Source organism: Bison bison, unplaced genomic scaffold (genome assembly GCF_000754665.1).
Source record: "Bison bison bison isolate TAMUID 2011002044 unplaced genomic scaffold, Bison_UMD1.0 scf7180017864268, whole genome shotgun sequence".
NCBI classification, from domain to species: Eukaryota; Metazoa; Chordata; class Mammalia; order Artiodactyla; family Bovidae; genus Bison; species Bison bison.
In genome coordinates this window covers 163,328-176,966 of record NW_011494840.1, presented here as the reverse complement: position 1 = coordinate 176,966, position 13,639 = coordinate 163,328, and the positions used below count along the sequence as shown (strand labels likewise).

Sequence of the window (13,639 nt, the reverse complement as noted above, 5' to 3'; positions counted from 1 at the left end):
CTGTGGGAATCGTGGGAAAGAGACCAGAATGGTAGATTGAGCTCAAATTGTAGAGGACTTTAAGGTCCACATTGATCCTTTTTGAAGGACAGGCTGTGGATTCTTTTGGAAGGTTCTTTTGCAGTGATGAGCAGGAGAGCTGTGATCAGGCCTACTATCTTGCTACACTACTGTAGCAAGATACGATGGATGTCTGTAAAGGACTTGGTTAAATAGTCATGGTGGCTTGGCTCTCAGTGCATTTCCTCACACAGTGATGGAGCACAGAAAGAGAATTATTAGTAAAGAGAGCGTGTCCTTGATTTTAATTGTTGCAGTGTGAATAGTCGACTTTATGAAGGCATAAATTACACAGTACAAACTGCTTCCATTTGAAGTGTAACTGGCTCTTTTTCCATCACGTTTATTAGAATAGCCTATTCCTTCAGAAAGTTATAAGCATGCCTTCAGCTTTAAGATGTGCTGCTAAGAATCCCAAGGCTGGTCAGAACTTTATGGAGCACCCACACCTGTCCACCATCTGCGCCTTCACCTCCCTCCTAGTGGGTGTCCCCTTAACCCCCAGCCCCACCAGTACCAGGCCAACCTGTCTGTTGCCCCCTGAACACACTTCCCATCTCTCTTCCCTGAACTGCCTGGCCAAGGCTGTCCTTTGCTCTCCCCCAACTTCCCTAGGCCTCCTCCTTGTCCGTGAAGGCCCTCTAACGGCCCCAAGTAGATGCACTTTCTCCCTTCCTCAGAATTCCGGGGACATTGTCATACATTTGATTGTATTATTTCCTCTCTCATATGATTCTTTAATTATACTGTTAGATCAGTTTCTTTGCCCAACAGGGGATGCATCTAGGTTTTGTTTTAGTCAGATGTTAAATATTATAAAACTTTTTATAAGGAGTGATTAAGTTAGTAATTATAACCCCAGTTACTTAAATTGCTTCAGTTTGCCTCGGGAAACTTTTCTCTTCAGCGTGCATCAGTAAGAAGCTGTAAGTGAAATCTCTTTGACAGTTTTCTCTGTGATTGCAAAGGAATTTAAAAATCACCAGAAGGTTTTATCTTTTGTTTTCAAAAGTTAGAAATATCAAAGAGTTTATATAATGCCTTACTGTTGTACTTGGCAAGATTTAAAATTTAACCTCTTTTAAAACATGTATTTTTTTCTCTTAAAAAAAATTTTGCCCTGAGAATACAGTGAGCATTCGATGTCATGACCTCGTGTATTTCACTGCCTTATGTGTAAGTGCTTGCCTTCCATTGCCCGCTGAGGGAAGGGGCCGCCAGTGACCTGTGAGCAGTCTCTGGATCGCGGGTGTGAGAAGAGCACTTCAGAGGTGGGCACGGGGAGGAGCCGGCACTTTTCTGCTACCTTCAGTGTTAGGTTTTACTAAACCCAGTTCACACCTCGTCTGTTACTCTTGCTCACCCTGCAGAGTTCAGGACTCCTGCTGCTGCTAGTGGGAACCTTGCTGAAGGAATAATCACCCACAGGGAGAAACCTCAGTTCCTGTCAAACTTTCGTGGTCAGGATAGTACAAGCTGCATGAGAAGGGAGAGACCAGTGCATTTACAAGTCTGCACAGTGGGGAGACAGAGCAGTGGCGCCAGTGAGCTCTCCTCTTTCGCACTAGCCGTTTCTCTGTGCCTTGTCTCTGAGCTGAGGTAGTCAGGGAGCTTGTATAGTCTTGTTGTTGTTTAGTCACTAAGTCGTGTCTGACTCTGCAACCCCATGGACTATAGCTCACCAGGCCCATGGGATTTCCCAGGCCAAGAATACTAAAGTGGGTTGCTATTTACTTCTCCAGGTGATCTTCCCAACCCAGGGATTGAACCCACGTCTCCTGCATTGACAGGTGGATTCTTTACCACTGAGCCCCCATGGAAACCCCTGTGTATAATCTACAGAGGAGAAATTAGTAGTAATAGTGAAAATTATATCAGTAGTAGTCAGAATATCATCCTCATTAATAAGAAGGGGTTGGCTTTATTGGCTATCTGTTATCTGCCAGGAACTGGGCAGGTGTAGTTTGCATGTGCACTTACAAGTGTGAAGTGACCAGCCTTGTATTCACCACCTGGTCAGGAAACAGGACGTGGCCGGCTCCCCAGAAGCTGCCACCGTAACACCTCCTGGTTCAGTCACCTCTCTTCTTCCCAGAGATAATCGTTTCCTTGCATTTAGAAATAGATTTATCTTCTCTGAGTGTGTATGTAAATAATAGAAATCATATTTAGAAAATACTGTTTTTCCTGTATTTTTTGAACATACAAATGATAGCACGAATATTCTTTTGTTTTGCTTTTTTTTTCCAGTCAGCATTTTTTTGGTATATAGTTGTCTGCTTCCTTAGTCAATTGTTGTGTAGTATTTCATTGTATTTTTGTTTCTTACTTTATCCATTCAATTGGTAAACACTGGGATTATATCCAGGCTTTAGCTCTTAATAAGCAGTGCTGCTGTGAGCGCTTTTGTACGTGCCTCTAGGTGTGTACTTCTTCAGGATGTATTTACGAGTGGACTTGTTTGGTCATAAAGTGTGAACACTGTTGTGCATACTCAGTTGCTAAGTCATGTCACACAGCCCTGCATCATGTACACCAAATGCCAAAAGTATTCTGGTGACCCTGCGTTCTTTCAACATTTGGTATTATCAGAAATATTGTTTAAAGTCTGATGAGTGTATAGTGATATCTCATTGTATTTTAAGTGTCCATTTTGTATATTACGAACAAAGCTCAGGGCCTTTTCACATGTTTATAGCCCATTTGGAGCCCCCCTTTGGAGCTCTGATTCAGATCTTTTACCTCTTTTTAAATTGGATTGCTTACTTTTCCCTTGTTGCCTTTTTTTCCCCTAAATACAGTTTCTCTTTATTTTTTTTAATTGCCTGTTTTTTTCTTTTTTAAAATTTATTTTAATTGGAGGCTAATTACAATATTGCGGTTTTAACAATCAACACACACGCATACATGTCGAAGAAACTGGTCCTTTTCCAGTTACATGTTTGCAGATGTCTTATTTCTGTGGTTTTATTGCTCTTTTTATTTCTGGTTTGTGAATCAGTGATAGAAGGCATCCTTGTCTTATTCCTGACCTCAGAGGGAAGGCTTTCAGCTCTTCACCTGTGTGTGCTCTTTACTCCTTGCAAAGACCAGTTATTGCTGGAGGTGGAGGAACCAAGAATCAGAGAGAATATATGAACTGGCCAATGTAATCTAGTTTCGTTAGATAATTTATGGAGCTTGGAAAAATAGGATTTCATTTCTTTTATAAGGCAGAGCAGACTAAGCTCCATCTTGTACATCTTCATGTGTTTGAAAGAGTGATGCCTGATAGGGTTTATTTTTCCAGAATACCTCTTCTAAGTCCACTTATTTCTACACATAATTAAAGCCATTAACATGGACTTGACATGCAGCAGTGAGTTAATAAACAGTTACTTGGAAGTGTGCTAATTGGGGATCAGAAGAAACCTTGCTACCTAGTCCCAATCTCTTACGTTATACAGGAGCAGACTAAAACCTAGAAGGACATCAAGCCACTGAAAAGTGACTTGCTCAGTGCTAACAGTTGTTAGCAGTTGAGGGGGTTTGCTGGGGTCCAGCCCTGGCTGATCCAGGGTATTCAAAGGGGAGACTGCGTCGGTGACTATTTAAATATTCATCAAAGATATAAAGAGTAATAGAATGAGGATAGCTCAGTAGGAAAATTCATTGGAGAAAAGAGGCTGAGTAGCTTGGTTTACACGGGAGACCAATAAAACTTCAAGACAAGAAGCTTGCACCACTTACGTAGGCTGCAGGCGTCCGTCCGTTCTCCCAAAGGAGAGGAGACACTGAGGCCTCCCCAGTCGGATCTTAGAAGTCCAGGCATAATTAGTAAGCATGGCAGGTTCCACGCTCCAGATGGAGACTCAGCCAGAGTTTGAGAGAGAGAGAGACATGGGGAGACCAGTATTTCGAGGAACTGATCCCAATTCTTTATTTTCCAGAGTCTGTTTTTATACACTGAGATGTTATACAAAAGTCACGCAGGGACAGCAGTCCTGACTTTTATTAAAGTCAGGTGCTTCATACAAATGTATACAGAGGTCTTAGGGGTGTTACATCATTTCTGGCCAGGGGGACCTGCTGACGATTTATGACCCTCTCCTTGTGACAGTGGTCAGTCATCCAGAACACTTTTTTCTCCAAGGGTGATTATTCTTAAAACAGACGCCACCCAAATAAAGTTACATTCCTATAGGGTGAGGGTGTAGTGGGTTTTAGTTAAGGAAAGAATTTACTTAGTCTAAGGTCTAATGTGATTTATATCAAAGGTTAATACTTATTTCTTCTATATATTCATTAATGTGTGTAAGGGCAGGGGATGTGGAATCTTAGCAACAAACATTGGCTCAACAAATGAAAAACCCTTCACCAATACAATTTCTAATCAGCCCACTATACTTATACTAATGGTTTTCTAACTTTTCTAAGGAACCTGTTTTTAGAAGGTTTAAAGCATCTCGTGCCTCTCACGGTTGGGAGGCTGTGAGCAATCACATGTAGCCAGACAAGCCTGTCAGGCAGGCTAGAGAACCTTCAGAGGAGTTTGTAGGTTGAAACACTCCTATCACGCCCAGGAATTATTATTAACTGGAGCTCTAAGTTACCTCCTTCTCTGAAAGAGGTGGTGGGGGACAGCCGCCTGTAAAGTCAGAGGTGTAGGGGAGAGCACAAAGTAGTAAAGTAGGCAGGCTCTGGTTATGGGGGTAGATGCTCGAGAATTTCCAGAGGGACTCCTGAGGCTCGATCCCACCTTTGCGTATGTCGAGCCTCCTTCCTCATGACCTTTGCCATGGGCGGAGTGCCTCACACTGGCCCCCAACAGGGGTTGAACCCAGGTTTTCTTCCGATTTAAGTCCCAGGTCGTTTGTGTGTGTGTGCGTGCTTTGATTTGACATATGTGCCCTCAGGTACTGCAATTTTTTGTTCTGTTGTACATTCTACATCATTTTATAATGAACAGTCCTGGGTTCTCTAAAAAAGAATGGTGTTTATATATAACCCCATCCCATATTGTCTTCTAACTAGTGGATTCATAATTTTTATTGATTTCCTACCTTAGGGACTTCTTCCTTCCGTAAATACACTTGTTTTCCCTGAGCAACCTACTACTTTTGTTTAAATTGTATTTTGTACTTAGGTCTCCCTGAGGCTTATGTTACTGTGTTGTATAAGCATCTGTTACTAATAGGGTTAGCTGGAGCCAGCTCACTTTCTTTTCTGGGAAGCAGAAGGTAAAACCTAAACATTTACTGAATCAACTGATTAATAGGGCAGATGTTTTTGACATTTAAATAGATGTCTGTCTGTTGTGCTTTAGATATTCTGCTGGAAAATAGTGTATATATTTGACTTTTTCTAAAATATTCTGTCCTATGTTTGACATTTCTAATTCAGTTTGTTTAGATTTATCTACTAGACTGTCTCCCAAGTAGCTGGTGATCTATAAATATGTTTATGTAGATGAGAAGTAGTCTATTAAAGGAATGTACATGAGTTCTCTTTCAGTTTAAATAAGCAGATCTTGATTTCTCCTTTGGGAGGTTCTAAGTTTTATAGTTTTTCTTAAAGATGTACATATCAAAACATGAAAAATGGACAGATAGTTCTTGGGATGGGGGAATTAAATCCTCCAGTACTCTTGCCTGGAAAATCCCACGGACGGAGGAGCCTGGTAGGCTACAGTCCATGGGGTTGCTAAGAGTCGGACACAACTGAGCGACTTCACTTTCACCTTTCATGCATTGGAGAAGGAAATGGCAACCCACTCCAGTGTTCTTGCCTGGAGAATCCCAGGGACGGGGGAGCCTGGTGGGCTGCCGTCTCTGGGGTCACACACAGTTGGACACGACTGAAGTGACTTAGCATAGCATAGCATAGCATAAAGTAGTTAAAAGTAATAACCACAGTAGTGGTTCTGGTTTATTATAATGTAGTTTATTATTGATAGAATTTATGTGTTAAGTTCTGAAACTTTTAAATTGTATGTTAAGAAAACTTTAGGGATCAGCAAATGTTTTTCTGTAGAGAATCAGATACTAAATCTTTTAGGCCATAAGGTATCTTTCACAACTGTTCAACTCTTCCTTTGTAGTACACAGGCAGTATATGTGAATGTGTTCCAGTAAATGTTATTTACAGAAGCAGGTGGCTATGTTTGTTGAGACTTGGTTGCAGCAGGAGAAGCAGGGTCAGGAGGAGAGTCAGGTTCAGGCCCGTGGTCTGGGTTCAGTCAGTTAACTGGGCAAAGTCAGTTAATTGCCCGGATCTCCTTTTTCCTCTTTTATTAATAAGCTTTGCCTTGATGATCTCTAGTGATCCCTATGGTAATTAATAGTTCTAAATTTAGAATTACTTATTAAATCTATTGAACATAGGGACAGGTTCCTAAAATCATCTTGACTATATCCTTAAAGATGGCTTTCACAGCTCCAGAGTTGGTTTTTAGTCCGTGAATTCTCTTTATTATTTCAAACTGATTTCTCATCCACCTGAGTTGCTATTTTGTTTCAATGAGCTATTCTTCCTGTTAAATGACAGTCTAATTTAGGAAAAAAGTATTCAGTTCTTCCTAATGCTAGCTACTTCTGCATTTATATAGAACATGTATTTGTGTGTGTATGTATGTGTGTGTATATCTGTGTGTGTCTGAATATATTATATTTCAGAAAACATGGCTTACTTTAAGGTATTAGGTATTTCTGTTTAGATGCCTGTTGTACAAGTGTAAATGCATCATTGGTTTTATATGCAATGAGTATCTTAACAGAAAAATTTAGATTATTACATCAAAGTAAAGAATTTTATATTTTCATGGACCTTCTTAAGGTCTTTCTGAGATAATTACAGTGAGTTTAGTACATAATTATTCACCTATCTTGGAATATTTTTATGTTTTTATGAATTAAAAATTTTTCATATTCAAACATTTATTAAATATTACATATTCTGTGTAGGAAAAAATAAAATGTATAGATAAGCAAAACATTAAAAAGGTACATAACTTCTCATAATCCCTCTACATAGTGATAACTGTCTTAAACCTTTTGTGGCATAGCTTTCTCTGCTTGTGTGCATGAGTATTCTTTTTTTTCATCTTAAGCATTTTAAAAATTAATTTTTTGGCATATAGTTGCTTTACAGTGTTGTGTTAATTTCTCCTGTACAGCAAAGTGAATCAGCTATGTGTATACATATGTGCCCTCTTCTTTGGATTTCCTTCTTCCCATTTAGGTCAGCACAGAACATTGAGTAGAATTCCCTGTGCTGCACAGTAGGTGCTCATTAGTTGTCTGTTTTATATATGATAGGGTATATATGTCAGTCCTAATGTGTGTGTACTGTTACCAATCTCTTGTATGTGTCTTGGTGAAATACTTTAAAGTGATTGCTGTGACTGGCAATCACTTGCCTGTGGTCCCCCAAGCATGTGTTACAATTTTTAATGCAAAATTTAAAAAGTGTTTTTTTGGTTTTTTTTGCATGTGTGCAGATTCTTGCCACTAACTGCTTGACGTTTATGAGAGAAAATCAACTTACCACATATATTAATGTTAAATAGTATTTTAATCTTTTAAGAAGATGATGTTGATGAGTAGTGATTTTTTTTTAAGTAGTTGGGGAAAAAACAGAAACAACCAGCAGAGTTGTCTTTATGAACAAACTTTTATGTTAATAAAACTTAAAAAATACAATAAGTGGTCTGACCTTTCAATATAAGCAGAAAGTAAAATTGCAAAGCTCCTGAGCTTGAGATTTCAGTACAGCCATGTAAAAGTAAGCAACCAGTTGTATGTCAGTCACATACCTCTTCAGTTTCAGTTTCAGTTCAGTCGCTCAGTCGTGTCCGACTCTTTGCGACCCCATGAATCGCAGCACGATAGCTCTTAGTCATGCATTAAACTGGAATTCAGTGGCTCACTGCCAGCTGCTGCATTAGTAGGCTCTGCTGTTTAACAGTCGGGCAGAGATGCTCACACAGCCACCAGGTTCTCAGTGCCATTGAAGCTAGATAAACATTGCTCATGTTGTGTGTGTGCACTTGAGAATCACATATTTCCAACAGTTAATGCTTTTGTGGGTGTGGAGACATATGGTCTAGGTAGTAATAAGTAAGCATGGCAGATGTCTTAACAGTGCATTTTTTTTTTATAAGTGGAATTGGAAGGTTCTTTGTATTTTCCACAAATCATTTCATTTTCAGCTTAAAACCTGATATTGGAGATTAGTTTGATAACAATCTTTTGTTTGTAGATTTAAAAAAATAGATTCAGCATAATTGTGCATTAGGCTTAGAAAGCATTTTGGTCCTGTTTTTCTGTGGTCCAGGTTTTATTAGAGTCTATATTGTTAGTTGCTGTTGACAACTTTCTTTCTTTAGCTATTAGGTTTCTCTTTTTTAGTAAATCTTTACTCTCTGAAAAAGAAAAGATCACTACTGCTACTCCTAAGTCAAAAGAAATCATATTCCTGTCCAGTAAATTTATAGCGTTTTTCATTCTTTAACCAAGATACAGGGTAGATAGAAACGTTATGGATTTTTAATAGCATCTCCCTTCTACCTCCCCATAGTCCCCAAACCATGTCTACTTTTAAGAAGTTAGAAAATAACCAAAAAGAAAAAGTAATATCATCACAGATTTAACCACTTAGAAAAATTATCGCTAACATTTTGATGTTCATCCTTCCATATTGTTTCCCATGGAAATGTGTGTATCCACATGGGATTGGACTGCTCTGCTCCTCTGTCATATAACGATATGTCTTGAGTATCCTTTCTTGTTGATAAATATGTGTATGCTTTTCTGTCTTTAGTAACATTCCCTTGAGTGGGAATGAAACACTCCTCTGACTATAGAAAGATTTGTTTTAAAATTTATCTCTTGAATAATGAAAATATGCACACATAATCGGTGTACAACTGTGTGATAGCTTATTAGGATAAGTTTTTAAAACTGGATTTGCTAAGTCAAAGGATACAGACTTTTTAAAAAGTCTTTTGAAAAATATTAAACTACTAGAAGGTAAAGAAGGTAGAGCCTGGGCTTGGTAAGAAGACTTGACTTCCATTCTCTGCTGTTTACTAAATATCTGATCACTCTGAACCTCAGTTTCCTCATATGTAAATCTGTTAGTTTAATGGGCATTTTTTTCTACCTACCCTGTGGCAAGCATCACCTTAAACACTAGGAGTCGTGTGGTGGAGGCATGTCTGTGTCTTGCAGGATGTCTGCCAGCATCCTGCCAGTCCTGGCAATCAGAAATGTCTTCAGATGTTGCTGAATGTCCCGGAGGACAAGATTGCTCATCACTAGAGCATCAATGATTCAGATTCCAGGTCCCTGAAACTGGTCTCAGTGGAAGAAAGAAAGCAGTCTGGTACACCCCTCAATGGAGAGTGCAAGTGAGGCTTTTGGATATAGACACAAATCTTTTTCTTAGCAGTTTTACTCGGATGCTGGAAGGAAGTAATATGGTTATGTATATGAAAGAAAAAGGTTATAATAGTGCCATTAAGTGGGAGGTAGACATAAGATAATTTGAAATCCAAACCAGCATTTTCTTTACTCGAAGATTCCCAGAGTCAAGTTTATCTTTTAAAATCACACATCTTTTCATCTAATTCCCATATGATTTGAATCATTTGCATTTTGGGTAGAGCGGACAAATTAGTAGATGAGGGGCAGTATGGGGGGTGGGGAGTGGGAGGTGCAGATTGTTGCTGTAAGACAGGCGCAAGGGTATATATTGTACAACACAAAATATATTACAAACAAAATGATAAGGAAAGTAACCTTTAAAATTTTTTAAAATTGAAAAAAGAATCACCTTCATTTTGGAGGTAAAAACAGAACAGGTTGTTAGGATAAAAATTGGATTAGATACATGGTCTTGGGCCCCTGACAGCATTTAGCCCTGAGGCCATAAGCTTTGTTGTTACTCCCCTTCTGGAGTATCACTTTTGTGGTACTTATAATTATTTGTCTAGATTACTGCATTTATTTCTGAGCATTGCTGTGCCAGAAAGACTGGGTGCCAGGAAGAAAGATTCCAACTTCTTCAGAGCTTCATGGAGGCCTGACCGTTGAGAGAACCAGGAAAAGTTGAGAGAGAACCAGGCATCGCTGCGTGCAGACCGCAGGACAGGTACCTGAGCCATCCGAGGTGTGCCCCCGTCTGTGCCCACGTTCCGTCTCAGGCAGTCCCTCCCCTACCCGCACACACACGTTCGAGGGAAGTCCAGCGGGTGCTGGCCCCTGAACGTGCCGGGCTTGTTTTCCTCTCAACTTTCTGACTTCTTCTGCACCTGTGCTGTGACTAGGTCCATGCCTCCTCTTAAATCTTTTCTCATTGTGATAATAATATCAGCCTCATTTTTAAAATAGCCATTTCCCCCCTATTATAAAAACCATGGAAAATACAAGAAAAAAAGTACAAAGGAAAACCTGTTGTCTCACTGTATAGAGTCTCACCACTTTTAACATTTTAGTTTTTACTTTCAGTTCTTTTGAAAATTTTTATAGAATTTTAAAAGAATACTTTAAGTACTTTATATCTCACATTCATTAGGATGATTGCTGTCAAAAAAAATTGCCAGAAAATAGCAAGTGGTTGGTGAGGATGTGGAGAAATTGGAAACCTGTGCATTGTTGGTGGGAATGTAAAATAGTGTGGCCATAGTGAAAGAAGGCAATGGCACCCCACTCCAGTACTCTTGCCTGGAAAATCCCATGGGTGGAGGAGCCTGGTGGGCTACAGTCCATGGGGTTGCTAAGAGTCGGACATGCCTGAGCAACTTCACTTTCACTTCTCACTTTCATGCATTGGAGAAGGCAGTGGCAACCCACTCCAGTGTTCTTGTCTGGAGAATCCTAGGGACAGGGGAGCCTGGTGGGCTGCTGTCTACGGGGTCGCACAGAGTCGGACACGACTGAAGCGACTTAGCAGCAGGAGCAGCAGCAGTGAAAAGCAGTGTGGTAATTCTTCAAAGAAACGTGGAATTGCCGTTTGATCTAGCAGTTCCACTTCTGGGTATATACCCAAAAGAATTGAAAACAAGGACTCAAACAGAATTCGTACATCCATGTTCATAGCAACATTATTCATAATAGCCAGAAGTAGAAACCACTTAAATGTCCATTAGTGGATAAATGGATAAACAAAATGTGATATGTATGTGCAATGGAATATTATTCAGCCTATAAAGGAAGAAAATTCCGATACTGGCTACAGCATGGGTGCTCCTTGAGGACATTATACGAAGTGAAATGGAGACGAAAGGACAAATACTGTGCGATGCTACTTGTAGGTGCCTCCCGTGAGTCCCTGGAAGAGTCAGATTCACAGAGATGGCCGGTAGAATGCACGGTGGAGGGTGGGTAAGGGCAGTGGTGGTTTCGTGTGCAGAGAGTGTCAGTTGTGCAGGATAAAAAGAGCTCTGGAGGAGGATGGCTGTGGCGGTTGCACAGCTGTGTGAATGTACTTAATGCCACTGAACTCTGTGCTTAGAAATGGTTATTACTGCAGTTTAAAAGTTAACAAATGAAACTCCAAAGGTACTTTGTAAATATATACAGTTTTACCTTTATAACTCTATTTTAATGATTCTGTAGTAAATTTTATATTGTCATGTTTTTCTTTTGAATACATAGTCAGACTCATCAGTTGTGGCGTTTATTTTGGCTACCTTTTAGATAAATATACCTTTTAGATAACTAGGATGTGAACCGAGAACTTCCAGATGTTCAAGCTAGATTTAGAAAATGCAGAGGAACTAGAGATCAAACTGCCAGAATCTGTTGGATCATAGAGAATTCCAGAAAACATCGACTTCTGCTTCATTGCCTATGCTGAAGTCTTTAACTGTGTGGATTACAACAAACTGTCGGAAATACTTAGAGATGGGAATGCCAGACTACCTGACCTGCCTCCTGAGAAACTTGTATGCAGGTCAGGAAGCAATAGTTAGAACCAGACATGAAGCAATGGACTGGTTCCAAACTGGAAAAGAAGTATGTCAATGCTGTATATTATCTTATTAAACTTATATGCAGGATATATCATGCGAAATGCTGGGCTGGATGAAGCACAAGGTGGAATCAAGATTGCCGGGAGAAATATCAATAACCTCAGATATGCAGATGATACCACTCTTATTCCAAAAGTGAAGAGGAACTAAAGAGCCTTTTGATGAAAGTGAAAGAGGAGAGTGAAAAAGCTGGCTTAAAACTCAACATCCAAAAAACTAAGATTATGGCATCTGGTCCCATCACTTACGGCAAATAGATGGGGAAACAAAGGAAAGAGTGACAGACTTTATTTTCTTGGGCTCCAAAATCACTCAGATGGTGATTGCAGCCGTGAAATTAAAAGACACTTGCTCTTTGGAAGAAAAGCTGCTAACAAAGGTCCATCTAGTCAGAGCTGTGGTTTTTCCAATAGTCATGTATGGATGTGAGAGTTGGACTATAAAGAAAGCTGAGCTCAGAAGAACTGATGCTTTTGAACTGTGGTGTTGGAGAAGACTCTTGAGAGTCCCTTGGACTGCAAGGAGATCCAACCAGTCCATCCTAAAGGAGATCAGTCCTGACTATTCATTGGAAGAACTGATGCTGAAGCTGGAACTTCAGTAGTTTGCCTTCCTTATACAAAGAGCTGACTCTTTAGAAAAGAGTCTGATGCTGAGAAAGATTGAAGGCAGGAGGAGAAAGGGATGACAAGATGAGATGGTTGGATGGCATCACTGAGTTAGTGGACATGAGTTTGAGCAAACTCCAGGAGGTGGTGATGGACAGGGAGGCCTGGATGCTGCAGTCCATGGGGTGAAAAAGAGTTGGACACGAGTGAGTGACTGAGCAACAACATATGTAGAGTTACAACTTTTTCCTTTGTAATCACAGTGTTCCAAAAATTATTTTCAAATGTGGTATTTCAACTCTGACGACAAGGCACAGCTGCTGTTCCTGTGTGGTGCTGTGCCTCCCTCTGCGTGTGCAGAGGGTGACAAGGCACCCAGAGGATCCAGGGACAGGTCCGCCTGTCCACCAGGTAGCGACCACCCGCCTGTCACTAGACATGAATAAGGGCATGTCTCCTTCCCGTGGCCTGTGCCATCCGTACCAGTTAGAGTAATGGTAGACTGAAAATAAGCCAGGCTTAGGCTGCACAGGTATACTGTAGCCTGTGTTGTTGAAATGAATACGTCTAGTGCTCTCAGTGGCTTTGCCCTAGCAGCCGTTCGTAATGCTGTTAACAGATCGCTCAGAAGGACTAAAGCTTCATGTTATGTTTCCTTCATTAAATTTCTAAATGTAAAAATTTGATAGATCATTTTTTACCTTTTATTTTCCTATTACGTCTCATACCCACCTCCCACCCCCCCAAAAAAGAATAAACTGGTGGGGAAGGACTTAAACTTGTCTTAAACTTGTAGTGCCCTGGATATGTTAACACGTGCTTTCCCTAGTAGTTACTTGCTTTCTAAGAATTTTTTCTGAATACACAAAAACTCCAAGAAAAGTGTCATGAACAGAAAGTTAAAAATGGTGCTGTGAGGACAGGGTGCCCCTCACGCACGCGTGTGTGCGGAGGCTGA

The 13,639-nt window shown here is 40.2% G+C and overlaps 1 protein-coding gene across 1 annotated transcript in view; it reads left to right on the top strand.

Annotated features, from left to right (window-relative positions):
• The window catches only part of SMAP1 (small ArfGAP 1), a 121,700-nt gene that overhangs the window by 48,679 nt on the left and 59,382 nt on the right, over positions 1–13,639 (top strand). The gene's annotated exons all lie outside the window — the stretch shown is intronic.